Source organism: Mastomys coucha, unplaced genomic scaffold (genome assembly GCF_008632895.1).
Source record: "Mastomys coucha isolate ucsf_1 unplaced genomic scaffold, UCSF_Mcou_1 pScaffold6, whole genome shotgun sequence".
NCBI lineage: Eukaryota > Metazoa > Chordata > Mammalia > Rodentia > Muridae > Mastomys > Mastomys coucha.
The window spans coordinates 34,577,096-34,590,319 of NW_022196912.1; the positions used below are offsets into that span (position 1 = coordinate 34,577,096).

Genomic DNA, 13,224 nt, shown 5'->3' on the forward strand with positions numbered 1-13,224 from the left:
ATGGTGCCAGTGAAGGCCACTGAGGGGCGTTGGTCTCAAATGCCTTTCTCTCTAGACATTCTTTATCCCAGCCTGCTCTCAGAGAATGGGGTTTAAACAGCAGAAGAGAATTCAAACCGTTTGAGTCTCCAAAAACGGCAAAGCACATCTGGGGAGAAGTTTTGCAACTCCCAAATGGACAATTTTATGGTTCATTTAATGCTTTGGGACAATTTGCCTAATGACAAGTTCATGTAGGAAGATTGAAAGTGAGTTTTATGCACAAGTGCCTGGAGTGACACGCATTTGGCCTGTAACACATCATCAACATCTAATGCCTCTCCGACCCCAAGATTGCCTGCAGACTCTATTTTTGGCAAAATTGATCAAGCCATTTCCACAGGTTCCTTTAATTTTCCAGAGACGTGCAGGCATGTATCAGAGAACTTATGAAGAGAGAGCCTCTCACTGGGGGAAGACATGCATCATTAGGCATCTCTGTAGGCTCTCTCACAAGTAGACTTGAGGTACCCAGAGTTGAACATCCACAGAGCAATGACACATGACATGGAACCTGCTACTAATTACAGACTGTTCTTGGGATAGTAAAATACATTGTAAAACAAACAAACCAAAAACTACAACAACAACAACAACCAAAAATAAATAAACAAATAAAACTGAAAACCCTACTAACAGTGGCACTAGGGTAGAAAGATAAAACCTGTACCTACCACTACCAAACAGAGATCAACACTTTTTTGGGGGGTGGGGGGAATTGAGACAGCGTTTCTCTGTGTAGCCCTGGCTGTCCTGGAACTCACTTTGTAGACCAGGCTGGCCTCGAACTCAGAAATCCACCCGCCTCTGCCTCCCAAGTGCTGGGATTAAAGGCGTGCACCACCACCACCCAGCGAGATCAACACTTTTTATAGAGCCATGTTTCATGGCTACTCCAAAGTGTTGAATGAACATTTTGGGGTCAGCGACATGTTCAAATAACTGGAATTTGCCTGATATGAGCAGCTATTTGCTTTCCTTTTGCTACCCCTTAATGAAAATATTCCTAAACAATTAAACAGCTAATCAATTTATTTTTTTCCCTTTCTCTGAACTATTAAGAATCACCTTTTGCCTGACACGTTTTTGCTGGCAGAGTAAGCCAACGAATGCCTGTGTATTTACAAACAATTATGCTGGTTAGCTGTAAAATGACCTGCCAGCACTCCCAAGGTAGTCTGAGTAAACCGGTCTGCCTCCCCAGACCTGATTGTCTCAGATCTAAAATTAGAGGCTAAAATTACAGGGTCATTCAGGCCCCTTCAAGCTCCAATACTTTGTGTTTGAACTTATTAATTTGCTTCCAGGAATAACTGTCACTTTAATAAAGCTAACTGTGAAGAATTAGAGAGGAGTCAGAAGACACACTGTACAGTTTACAGGAGATGGCTCCAGAGTTGTTTTCTGTTTTAAACAGACTTATTTACACTCTTACATCAAACATGATGCTGTGGCCGCAAGTGGAAGACAGTGTTTTCTTACTCCCACTGATTCTTTTCCTTCTGGCCAATAGGAGCTTTCTGTTCATCTGCCTCTGGAAAGGAATTGCATGTGAGCCCATGGGTTCCCTAATTCCAGGAGACTAAGTTCTGGAGACCAAATGAACACAGAACAAAACTGGCAGGAGCCATTGTTACCCTAAATAATTAATAAAAATGGATGTACTGAAACATAGAAAGCATCCTTGAAGTTGGAGAAATACCATGCGTGAAAACAACTGAATGTTTTCATTCATTGGTATGAGCAAGCAGGTGCATTTGCTGGTGAGGTAAAATATCAAAAGCAATCTATATGAGACTTAATGGTTTGCATCTTCAAAACCCTACACACAGTAGATGCTCACTAACATGAGTGCATGAATCCACACATTCATGAATGAAGAATGAATGAATGAATGACCATAGGAAGAAAATTAGTATGGCCTATCTCTCTTGGTAAATGCCAATCTAGCACATAATAATATAGATACATGTAATAAAAGCCTAGCAGATCTTAAATTCAGATTAAAAAACTTAAGCTTGACCTCTAATGACAGGGGCCCCTGAAGATGTCTATTAGGACTCAGCTTGGAACACCCAATTTAAGAAATAAAACAGGGGCGGTGGTGGCACATGCCTTTAATCCCAGCACTTGGGAGGGCAGAGGCAGGTGGATTTCTGAGTTCGAGGCCAGCCTGGTCTACAGAGTGAGTTCCAGGACAGCCAGGGCTACAGAGAGAAACCCTGTCTTGAAAGAAATAAAAAGAAAGAAAGAAAACAGAAGTATGAGGCACACAGAAAGAGAGACTAACAGGACAGCATGAGTCTATGTGTTCACTGTGATGCCAGAGAATTTCAGCTGCATTTCAAACAAGCAGAGCACAGCGATGCAAAGAGATTGACGGGTGAGGAAAGGGTTAAATACGCTGTCAATAGTTGGAGAAGTTTTTACTTGAGAAATTGACAGTCACTCCATAGTTTATGCCCTGCATCAGGAAATGATTAACTCCTAATGGGAGACTCCAGTCTCTTGTTTGGAGAGAGCAGAAAGAATGGGAGCCTCTGAGATAAGGCCAGGCTTTGGGGTGCCTGTCAGCCTGTCACCCCTCAGAACAGCCATTGCTGATGTCTGTTTCTTCTCTCGGTCCCTTCTCAGGACCAGGTACAGCAGGGATTGTCAGAATAGATTGGGGACCAGGTGATCCTGGGTACTCAATATGCTGAACCTCCCTATTACATGAACTGAGACAAAGTTCCCTCACATCACCGACATACCGGAGCGTGCTCTAGTGGACAGGTTTCTTCCCACCACCATGTCTAGTGTTGTTCCTATAAGACCTTGATATTGGAACGGTAGGAGTGCAGACATCACAGAAATCAGCAAATGCTGTGCTTTCCGGGACTGATTAATATTTTTATTTTTGTCAAAATCACTGATAACCCTAAGAACCATGTCTACATCCCCCAAGGGAAGAACAGAGACATAACAACAGGTAGGCAGACCCCGTGGGGTTATCAGGATTGTTCTGTTGATTGAAATTAATCAAGTGCTTAGAATAGCTCCCAGCACATAAGCACTCAGCAAGACAAGCACTCTTTGCCCAAAGTTCTTCTAAATATCTTGTTTTTAGGGAATAGGGACTTAGTGTTTTCCTCACAGCAAGAATGAGTACACATTTCTACCTTATGTGATTGCATCAACCTAATGCCGGGCACCAGGAGATCCTCATGAAGTGTGGGCAAACATGATAGCACCCCTCAGAACAAGTGAACTGGAGATGCACCTAGGAGTGCATCTCTACAGGCATCTATCTTAGCACTAGCAGGCCACGCTCCTTTAACAAGCCAGCCATAGGTTTTCCTCCACCTCCCTCTCTTCTCCTGCCCGTCCTTCCTTTCAACTCCAGTTTTTTAACAAATCCCTCTTTTCAGGAACAGGGAAGCTGCTCTGTCCTGGGGACGTGCCAATGGAGCGGTGTGTGTTGGCTCCACCAGCGGCTGTCACTCTCAGGAGACAATGGGATTGCAGCGCCAAGGGGGAGAGTTCTCCATGCAGAATTTCCCTGCTTAATCCACTCTTGTGCGCTGGCACCAAGTCAACAAAGGAAAGGAACCAAATTACCCGGGCGGCTTTGGCAGGCTGTGCCACTGTCAGCGGGCCAGAAGTTAATTCCCTCATCTTCCCCTGTGCCACCAACTGAGGGGGCAGGTCTGGCCAGCCTGGCTTTCTGTGTAAGTCTGTCAGGTGGTGTGAAGGGGAGAGAGCAGATGAGCGGAGGGTGGTCCGTCATCCATGTAGCTTCACAGACAGACGGATGGACAGATGCTGTCCTGCTGCATGAATACTGTCTGCCACCCATGCCAAGACTCAGCACAGGTTTAGAGGAATGCATAGGAGAATGAAGACTCAATGGTACCCAGCTCATAATGTTCAAAGTTGATGTGTGGAAATGAGAACTTCAGAGAGAAGTAACATGGAGATCTCTGATAACATGGTCAGCCTGGCACTTAGGAAGGCTATGGTAGGGGGCAATGGTGTCTCACCATGCTGGAGCCATTCTATCCCAATATAAATCCATAGCTAGGGTAGGAGAAGGGGATAGTGAGTCCTTCCATGGTACTTTATGCTGTGCAAACCACACTATGTATGTTTTGTCTTGTGTGAGCCTCACCATGACTACTAGGCTCACCTTTTTTTTTTTTTTTTGCTTTGCTAATCTCATTCAAAAGGTAGGGAAACTGAAGTTCAAGAGAAAGCAATTTGCTGCAGGAGCCATCAGAGCTGAAACAGAATGGCTCTTTGCAAATGTTTCTAGTCTCGTGGCAAAAATAGGCTTTATAATGTAGCTTACTATTTTTACTGAAATAACATGTCCCTAAGAGTGTTCAAGTGGTCTAATACCTAATCTATTATCTACTCCTCCATATTTTGTGTATGTGTAGAAGTGTGTATATGTAGAAGTGTGTGTGTGTGTGTGTGTGTGTGTGTGTGTGTGTGTGTGTGTGCGCGCGCGCGCGCGCGCGCGCGCGCGCGCGCACCAATGAGGTCAGAGGACAAGCATCTCTTGCTTTCCAACTTGTTAAGGGAGGGTCTCTCCTATAGTTGCTGTTGCTGCTCTGAGTACACAAGCCAGCTAGCCCACAAGTTCCCAGGAAGTTCTGCATCTGCCTCTCATCTCACCATAGGAGTGCTAGGATTGCAAACACATGCTACCTCATCTGGGTTTTCCATATGGGCTCTGGGAATGGACTCTGGTCATCAGGTTTGTGTAGCAAGCACTTTTACTTGCTGAGCCATCATCCCAGGCTCTCTTGTGTTTTTTTTATCTAGATTACTTTACTTGCCAAAGTGACATCAGGACCCATATGATTAACACACAAAGCTTGAAAAAACTATGGCCCCTATCCAAAATGTAATCTCTGGAAGGACCATCTCCTTGGTGAGAATCCCTGATGGTCAGCTCAGCCACAGAAGCCAGGATAGCAACATCAGGACAGTGTCTAGGATGGAACCTGCCTGTTCTCCCAGCAGCAGGCTGGGAATATGATCGGCAGTGTAAAGGGTGTCCAATCCCATTGTATTTCTGGATAGTTCCCAGAAGTCTCTCATTCCCTTGGCTTCTTGAACCCACCTGGAGCTCCCAGCTTTCTCCAACTCTCCTTTCTTCATCAGAAGTGTTCTTACAAAACATTTATTGCTCTGCATGCTACACACACAGTCACACATGAGAACAGGGGCAAACATGTATATACATGCATAGACACACAAGTGTGCAAGTACATGCACACAGAGGCACATGCACACAGCTTTTTACACACATAACCTACGGTTGCAGTAGGCCACAAGGTGCTCATTGGCATCTAAGGATGTGTTGCTAAGGAGCTGTTAACACTTGATGCTGATTTAGATCTGAACCCCCGGCTGTGGTTTTCTTGAAATGACACTAGGAATTAGAAGACTACCTGGGATTCCACATAAGCTCATGTAGCATATTACCCAGGGGGAGCCATGGAGGAAGAATATGAAGCAGAAACCTTGGCCATTGAAGATGAGGCCAACCTGGCCAATAGAGACTAGTGGGAACCACACCACCCCCAGGAGTCCAGGTCTACCTTGCCTTGCAAGTACCCTGCACCCCAGCAAACTGCTGGAGTCTAGAGAGGTAAAATGAGCTGAAAGAGCTATGTTGCTGAATGAGTTTATGTAGACTGGGGGAGAACACCACTCTGTGAAGGGTCTCCAGCTTCCTTTGCTTTGAGACTACACTTCAGCAAGGTCTCTAGGCTGCTTGTCTCCAGGGCCTCCTGAGAATTCTGGAGTCCACCAGAACCCTTACCCACTGTCCTACCCCAATGAAGATAGAATGTCTCCATGAGAAAAGAACTCCATCTTTCTGTCTGTGGCAGGGGAATCCCTGTCCCTCTTCCAGCCTTACCTCACCCCCACCCCCATTGTTTGAAGGAGAAGGTAAATGACTTTTTCTTATGGTAGAATGAGGTCAGAGAGTGATGCTAACCTGCCTCACAAACTATGTTTGCTAGCCTAATGATTTAAAACATCACCAATGCCATAGACTAGAACAACTTAACAGGCATGATCAGGATTCCCTTTTTAAATTGTATTTACTGTTGTTGTTGTTGTTGTTATTCTCTCTCTCTCTCTCTCTCTCTCTCTCTCTCTCTCTGTGTGTGTGTGTGTGTGTGTGTGTGTGAGAGAGAGAGAGAGAGAGAGAGAGAGAGTGAGCGTGTGTGTGTGTGTGTGTGTGTGTGTGTGTGTGTGTGTACAATGAATGTGTGTCTCCTTCCACCTTTATATGGGTCCCAGGAATGGAACTTGGATCATCAAGCTTGTGTGGCAAGCACCTTTATCTTCTAAGCCATTTTATTGGCCCCAGGATTCTTTTTCATCCGTACCGTCCTCTTACCAATCTGATACTGCTGAAGCACTGAGAGAGTCAATGACACCCAGTACTGTCAATCCAAGAGCATCATATGAGTGGTTTCCAAAGTCAGTGCTTCTCAGCTCACCTGCAGCAGGAATCTGTCTGCATTGGTCACCCATGATATGGCTTCTGTCCCTATATCTATCTCCTTCCTTTTCTCTATGTTAAAGACAATTTCTTCAGATAAAGAATTTCATCTGAAATTCATAAATACCATGATAAATTCAGTACATGATACATAAGAGCAGTTACCAGAAATCTGTAAAGGCCACTGAATTCCTTGTGCATTTGCAGGCACACTTGTGTACATAACTGTTTATACATATATAAACAGTTGGAGTTGGAGGTTAAAGGGCGACGGTGGGTGTCAATCCTCAGGTGCTCTCTGCCTTTTTTTCTTTTTTTATGACAGATAGTTTAGCCTCCTACAACTTGCTGATGGGGTGGGCTAATAAGCCCCAGAAACCCATCTGCCTCCTCCCTACCACTGAGATTCCAAGTGTACACAACCACACCCAGCTTTTTTTAAATGTGTGTTCTGGGAATCGAACTCATGTCCTCGTGCTCACAAGGCAAGCGCTTACTAATGAGCTATTTCCCATGCCTCTCTGCTGAACTTAAGGGAGCACTGAATGGCTTATTCAAAAGCAATAATTGTGCCCAAAGATGTAAACTCTGACCCAGAAGACATTTTTCGATGTTATTGAGAAATTTCCATTCCACGGACACGTACTGAAGAGATACTTCTTGGTTCAGCAATAGAATTTGACACCAAAGAGTGTATCCTCCATTCTGCCTATCAGAAATTTCCTGCCACCTCACCTCCAGGCACAGGCAATAGGCAGGCACGCACACGCACCCACCCACACATACACACACTGTGGAAGCTAGCCGGCAGCCCAGCCCACTTGATCTCTCTTCAAACCCAGAGAGCCCTTGCTGGCTCGACAAACCCTGGCTGTAGGCGGCGGCTCTTGACTGGCAGGGCTGCAAGCCAGGGTATCTTTGTAGGGAACAACTCCCTGCCAGGCTGGACTGTAACCTGCTGATGCGGTGTAACCTCACCAGCACTGTGGAAATGCCACATCTGGAGTCTTTTCCGGGATTTTCACTCGAGCTCCGTTCAGTAGCTTTCCCTGTCTTTGGGCTAGAACGTTGATGAGGCTGGCACTCTGTTCAGATATTCAGCCTATCTCTTCCCCAGGGCTGCGTGACTCCCGTGACTCCTCCCCCAGACACAAACCTCCTTTCAGCCGCTCTGAGACTCTAAGCCCTCTCCCCTTCAGCTAAGAGCCATTGTATCAGCTGTGATTTATGTACAGGCCTTTGTTGGACTCCTGGTTTTGACAGTCTCTGTGTTGTCGAATGGTAATAATTACGGGGCCTTTCATCCTTTATTTACGGGATTGCTCTGGGGGAGAGAGGCTTGGCAATGGGGTGGGGGAGTGCTGCCGGGGGAGGGGGGAAGCTCTTTTTCTGAACCTCGATACGGAACCAAAGGAGTAGGGGTGCTTTGGAAGTTATAAATAGCAGCTCAGAGAATAAAGAAGTCACCTCTGCAGGCTAAGGGAGCTTACAGAGGACAAAGGACGCTGAGAGCTGGGAACACTCCGCTTCTTGGAGACTGACAGGACTAAATCGGGCGTTTCCAGGGTCCTGCCCCTTGTTTTCAAGCAGCAGAGTTTCATCTGAACTCAGGTCTCTGACTGAGGTGACAGGGATGTAACTTCATTTCACTCAGCCTGCCAGGAAGCCTCCTCTCTGCTTGTGAGGATGTTCTGCCCTACTGAAGGTGAAGCCCACCTCTCTAAGTCTTTCTCAGATAGGTCTAGAGCTTTCTGAAGCTCTCGGTATCTCCCAGGGTTCTCTTGTCAGTAGCCCAGGTCACATGGCTGCATCTGGACAATAGGAGTGGATAGAAGGATGCTGGGACTGGAGGCCAGATGCTCAATGGCAATCAATGCTCAAAGAGACATAGCAGAGGAAAATTGCTAGACCAGCAATGAACTTGAATGTGTGAAATTAACCTTAAAGTCCTGAGCCACTAAGATGTTCTGGGTTTATCTGTTCCTGGATCACAGTCACTTATCTGACCAGCCCTGTAGCTGTCCAACCTGGACATAGAGACACCAGGAGCCATCCTCTGCCCTCCGAGTGTTCTCAGTCTGAGGGAGGGGCCAAATTCCCGGACACATATGAGGGATGACCACAGTGGAGGACTAGTGCTGTGTGAACATAGAGAAGGGTCTCTTGTCAGATTTCTGTTACCAGGAGTGCTCCCTGGAGTCGAGTGTCTCATGAGGGATCTCTGAAAGCAGGTCTCCGCCAGTGGAGCAGAGGTAGTGATGGGGATTTTCAGCAGGGAATTAACAGAGGAAAGGCATGGACAAGAGTGGTGGCACTGTCATGGACGACACTGGCAGGAACTCCAAGCCAGCCCAGTGCTGACTCAAACACTGAGAGCCCCTGGGCCTGGGGAAAGGAGCAATTACTACAGCTGGCTTTCGTGGGCGCTGCCAACGCCTGGGGAGGATGTGGACAAGAACATGGGTGTAGATGATGCAGAGAATAAGGATGTGGGGATGGGGAAGCACAAGAAGACAGAGCACAGACAGGATGTGGCTGGATGTGGACCGGGGGAGATGAGCATCACAGGGAAGGATGTGGATCAGAGGAAGAACAGGGATCAAACAATTAGGGGTACAGTGCACCTGTGGATCTGAGAGAGGGACAAGGAACACACGTAAGTGCTTGATTATCAGTCATCACTGGCTTCAGGGAGCTGAACTTTTGCTCCTTCAATTTCTGAAGGCCAGAGACCTTATCCAGGTAGACAAATGATAAAATGTACTGCACGTACCTGAGCATTATAGACTACAGCTTTCTTACCTTATCTCTCATCTGAGTACTAACTAAGACCCACCTTGCAGAGCTTCCAAGAGTGGGTGTGTTCAGGGTGGATTGTCAGCTTTCGCTCTCTTTCTCCTTGTTCTAAGGAGTTCTGAGTGACTTCAACACACACACACAAAGACCTAACCCTATCTGTAGCCATGTGGACTTTGAGCCACGTTATCTTTGAATAGCCAAGCTCCTGAATGACATTCCTCCTAGGCAGAAGTTGGCAGGAATAAGGAACTGAGAGACTGAAGCTATACCAAGGCCTTGGGAAAAGACGCAGTGGAGTGGGACAGCCTCTCCTAACTCCAAAAGTGATGGCTGGTAAGATATTTATTAATGATCCAAAAGCATTCTACAGAACAACCCCTGAGGTCCCATGCAGAAGACACAAGGGGTTGTCCATTATGAATCCAGGTCTAAACTCAGATGATTTTGTTTACTTTTTGGAACAAACTTGAGGAAAATTTGTCACTAGCCTTACCTTACTACTGGGGAGTCTTCTAACCAGAAAGGGTATATAAGATGTCCCTGATCACACAGCTGGGGCAGATTTCAACTCCTACCCAGTGTGCCTAAGGTTTCCCTACTTAGGCTTCTAGACAGATACACAAAGGAGGTGTCCAGGCCCTGAGCGTCGTTTGTGGAGAAGCCTCTTTAAAACTAAGCGGGGATGACAGCGTGGGATACCAGCTATCTTTGACTTTGCGTGTAAGAACAACGAGAAAACAATGTAATGAAAAAGAGGCTCCCGTCTTTAGCTTTAGACCTGGTAATATACTCACTCAGAGTTACACACAGTAGGTCCTCACCATAAAACAGGTAGAGGTGTGATCTCTCTTTGACAGAGAGGGAACCAAGCTCAGAGAAGATGAACGACTATTGGCAGGTTTCATAGGTAGCTAGAGTACACTTGAGCCTACCCAACCTGATACCCGAGAACATGACTTCTCTATATGCTCATAGAAAAGGCCAAAGGCACAGTTCACTGCTAGAACTCCAGGGCCCACCATCCAGTAAGCATCCTAGTAGGATCAGGCAGAGTTAGCACCTGCCTGCGTTGCATCTGTTCCCACAACTCCCTGTGAACGTGTTTGTTTATCAGCGCACACGGACCCCATTTTTAATGGTCTGGTTTGCCTGTTTCCATTTTTTGTGGAAGACTGGAATCCTTGGCATCTTTGCAATCTGTCTCCTCTTGGCCATGCAGTGGATGAACCAGAGCAAGAATGGGCAGAAAACTGAATTCTAGGTCTCCCTCTGTCCTTCTCTTCTTTGTCTCAGAGCACAGTGTGTGTAACTCCCACTCAGCGAAGATGTAGCAGGCCTATCTCAGGGCTCCTCCCATTGGCCTTCTCCTTTCCTCTCAGATTAGAGGGAAGAGGCGTTCCTTTAATGTCAATGGCCCATTTAAAGTACAGCCTATGTTCTAGGCTTCCCACTCGAGCTGTGTGCCTCTGAGTAGGTGGCCTCTGCTCCCCATGTCAGGGTAGCTGCCTTAGCTATGACCGCAGGTGTGAATGAGGAGAGCCCGTCCACGCCAAGCAGTTTCTGTCCTTCTGAATTCTCCAGTCACCATCCCCTAATTACTTCCTCCCTGGACCTGAGCAGAGGCATCGGAGAACGGAGAAGGCTGGGGCTTTTGGATTCACTGGCAGAAGAGAAAGAGGCTCAGCTCTCATGTCATGCTTTCATTCTCAGATTCAAATCGGCATTGGTCCCCACCCCCACTCCTTGTCCTCCCTGGTGACTGTCTGACCACAGCGTAGGGTACTCTTAACAATCTCCGAGGTTTCCCGTAAAAGCCTAGATGAAGTGAAGGCACTGGTAGGGGACTAAGAGCAAGGAGGCCCCTCCTGTCTGTGGATTGAATGACATCAGAGGCTTAGTTGCCCTCCAGATTCCAAGGTACATTTTCCTTGAGAGATGACAGCAAGAGACAGTGAAAGGAAACGTCCCCTGAGAGTTTACTAGAAAGCCAATTCTCTGTCTCAGAAAGAAGGGATCATTGAACACACCCTGCTCTTGGGCCCCCGCGATTTTTCCTGCCTCGTGTCTGTGTTCAGCCCTCTCTCTGTAAGCCAACAGCTCCGCCTGTGAGATCAGCATTAATTAAACTGGGCTCAGTTCAAGCTTTTCCAGCCATTACAGTCGGAGAGCAGAGCAACTTGGAGCAAGACTCCTTCTGACGAATGAAGCATATAGTTATTGTTCTCAATCCCTCCTAGCCCCTGGGGATGCCGCCTGGCAGGGAGGTAAATGAAACCTGGTACAGAATCCTCTATATGCCCCAATACGACACAGAATTTCCCACAGCCCGGACTTTTCTTTTTTTCTTGGTAGGGAGGGAAAGGTGGTGTAGGAGCCTGTCAGTGCCCGGAGCCATAGGACCAATGATTGCCTCCGCTTGGGCTCGGAGCCTCAGTTTCCTTTTCTCTTGTCTGAGGATCATGTCTCTGCCACACAAGTTGAGATAAAGAGTAAGGATTACATCAGATGGGAAACACCAGCTCCAAGGGTGCTTTGCACAGTCCCCGGGACTAATTTGAGTGGCTGCGCCATGACGTCAGACTACAGCAGCAGCTCTGAGAGCCCCCTTCCTGTCTCATGAATGAAGACAGATTCCAACAGCTGGGGCTAGACAAAGAAACATGTGTCAAGCTCCGGAAACCCATTTCCAAAAGAACCCAGGCGAAGGGAGGAATATGGGTGAAGGGCTGGGCAGAGCAGCATACATAGGCCATCAGCCTGCTTCCCGTTCCAAGGATGCCTGAGCTTCCATTGGTGCTGAGGGAGTCTGCCCTCAACCAGAACTGTGAAGAGGCAGAAATAAAGAATGCATGACTCTTTCTCCTCCAGAGAGACTTCCGGTCCGTGAATAACATGTTTCCTGTGACCATTGCTCGGTGGAAGGGACTAAGATGCTGTTTCCGGTGTCCCAGTTGGGAGTCTGGGGCAGCAGTTACCCTCAGCAGTTAATTAGAGAGGATTTTAGAAATTACTATGAGAAGAGATGGTGGCTTTTGCAGGAACTGCATGTCTGTGGCATCTAAAAGGTAACTGGAGATATCCTCACCTGTTAAACAGAAAGAATCAGGTCCAGACATCCCTGCACCCTGCCCACCTCATCCTATTGAAGGCTGGGTCAGGGATCTTTCTCAGTGCTGTGTCATGGTAAAGAAAGTATTTGCCCTCTTGGAGATACACGTCCGTCTCAAATGAGCTGTGCGCTGAGATCAAAGTACAGACAAGTACCTAAAGCAAGCCTGTTGCCTGATTTAGCATTCTTTTAATGTTCACCTGCTGCCAAATTTAGCCTCACCACCAACAAGCATTAATAATGTTTGTGAACTGGGGGGTTTACAGGTTTCTTAGATAAGATTTGACCCCAAAAAAGGACCTGTAGCCATAGAGACGCTAAAGAATTCTGGATATCCAGCAACTCTCAGGGGAAACTTGGTCTAGCGAGCTTCGAAAGCAAGGATGTGTCTTAAGGGTCTGTTTTTGTGGACTCAGGATTAGAGACTCAGTGTGTCTCCCAGGATGACCAGTGGTGTGAAGAACAGAAAACCCTGTGGAAGTGACTGCTTACTTTCCTCTCTAGGCACAGTGCAGATGAAACTGGCTACCCACAATGCTGTATCACATGCAAAATAAAAATGAAGGAGGCCTTGTTCAATTAGAAAGAATGTTGCCAGGTGGTAGTGGCGGCACCAGCCTTTAATCCCTGTGTTCTGGAAGCAGAGGCAGGCAGATTTCTGTGAGTTTGAGGCCAGCCTGGTCTATAGAGTGAGTTCCAGGACAGCCAAGGCTACACAAAGAAACCCTGTCTTGGGGAGAAAAAAGAATGTCAGGACATCAATAACAAA

The 13,224-nt window shown here is 46.9% G+C and overlaps 1 long non-coding RNA gene across 1 annotated transcript in view; it reads left to right on the plus strand.

Moving 5' to 3' along the window:
* Positions 1-5,861: 5,861 nt before the first annotated feature.
* The window catches only part of LOC116080306, a 15,817-nt gene continuing 8,454 nt past the window's right edge, over positions 5,862-13,224 (plus strand). Inside the window, exon 1 of the long non-coding RNA XR_004114385.1 lies at positions 5,862-5,985. This is a non-coding gene — a long non-coding RNA (uncharacterized LOC116080306). The remainder of the gene's footprint in view (positions 5,986-13,224) is intronic.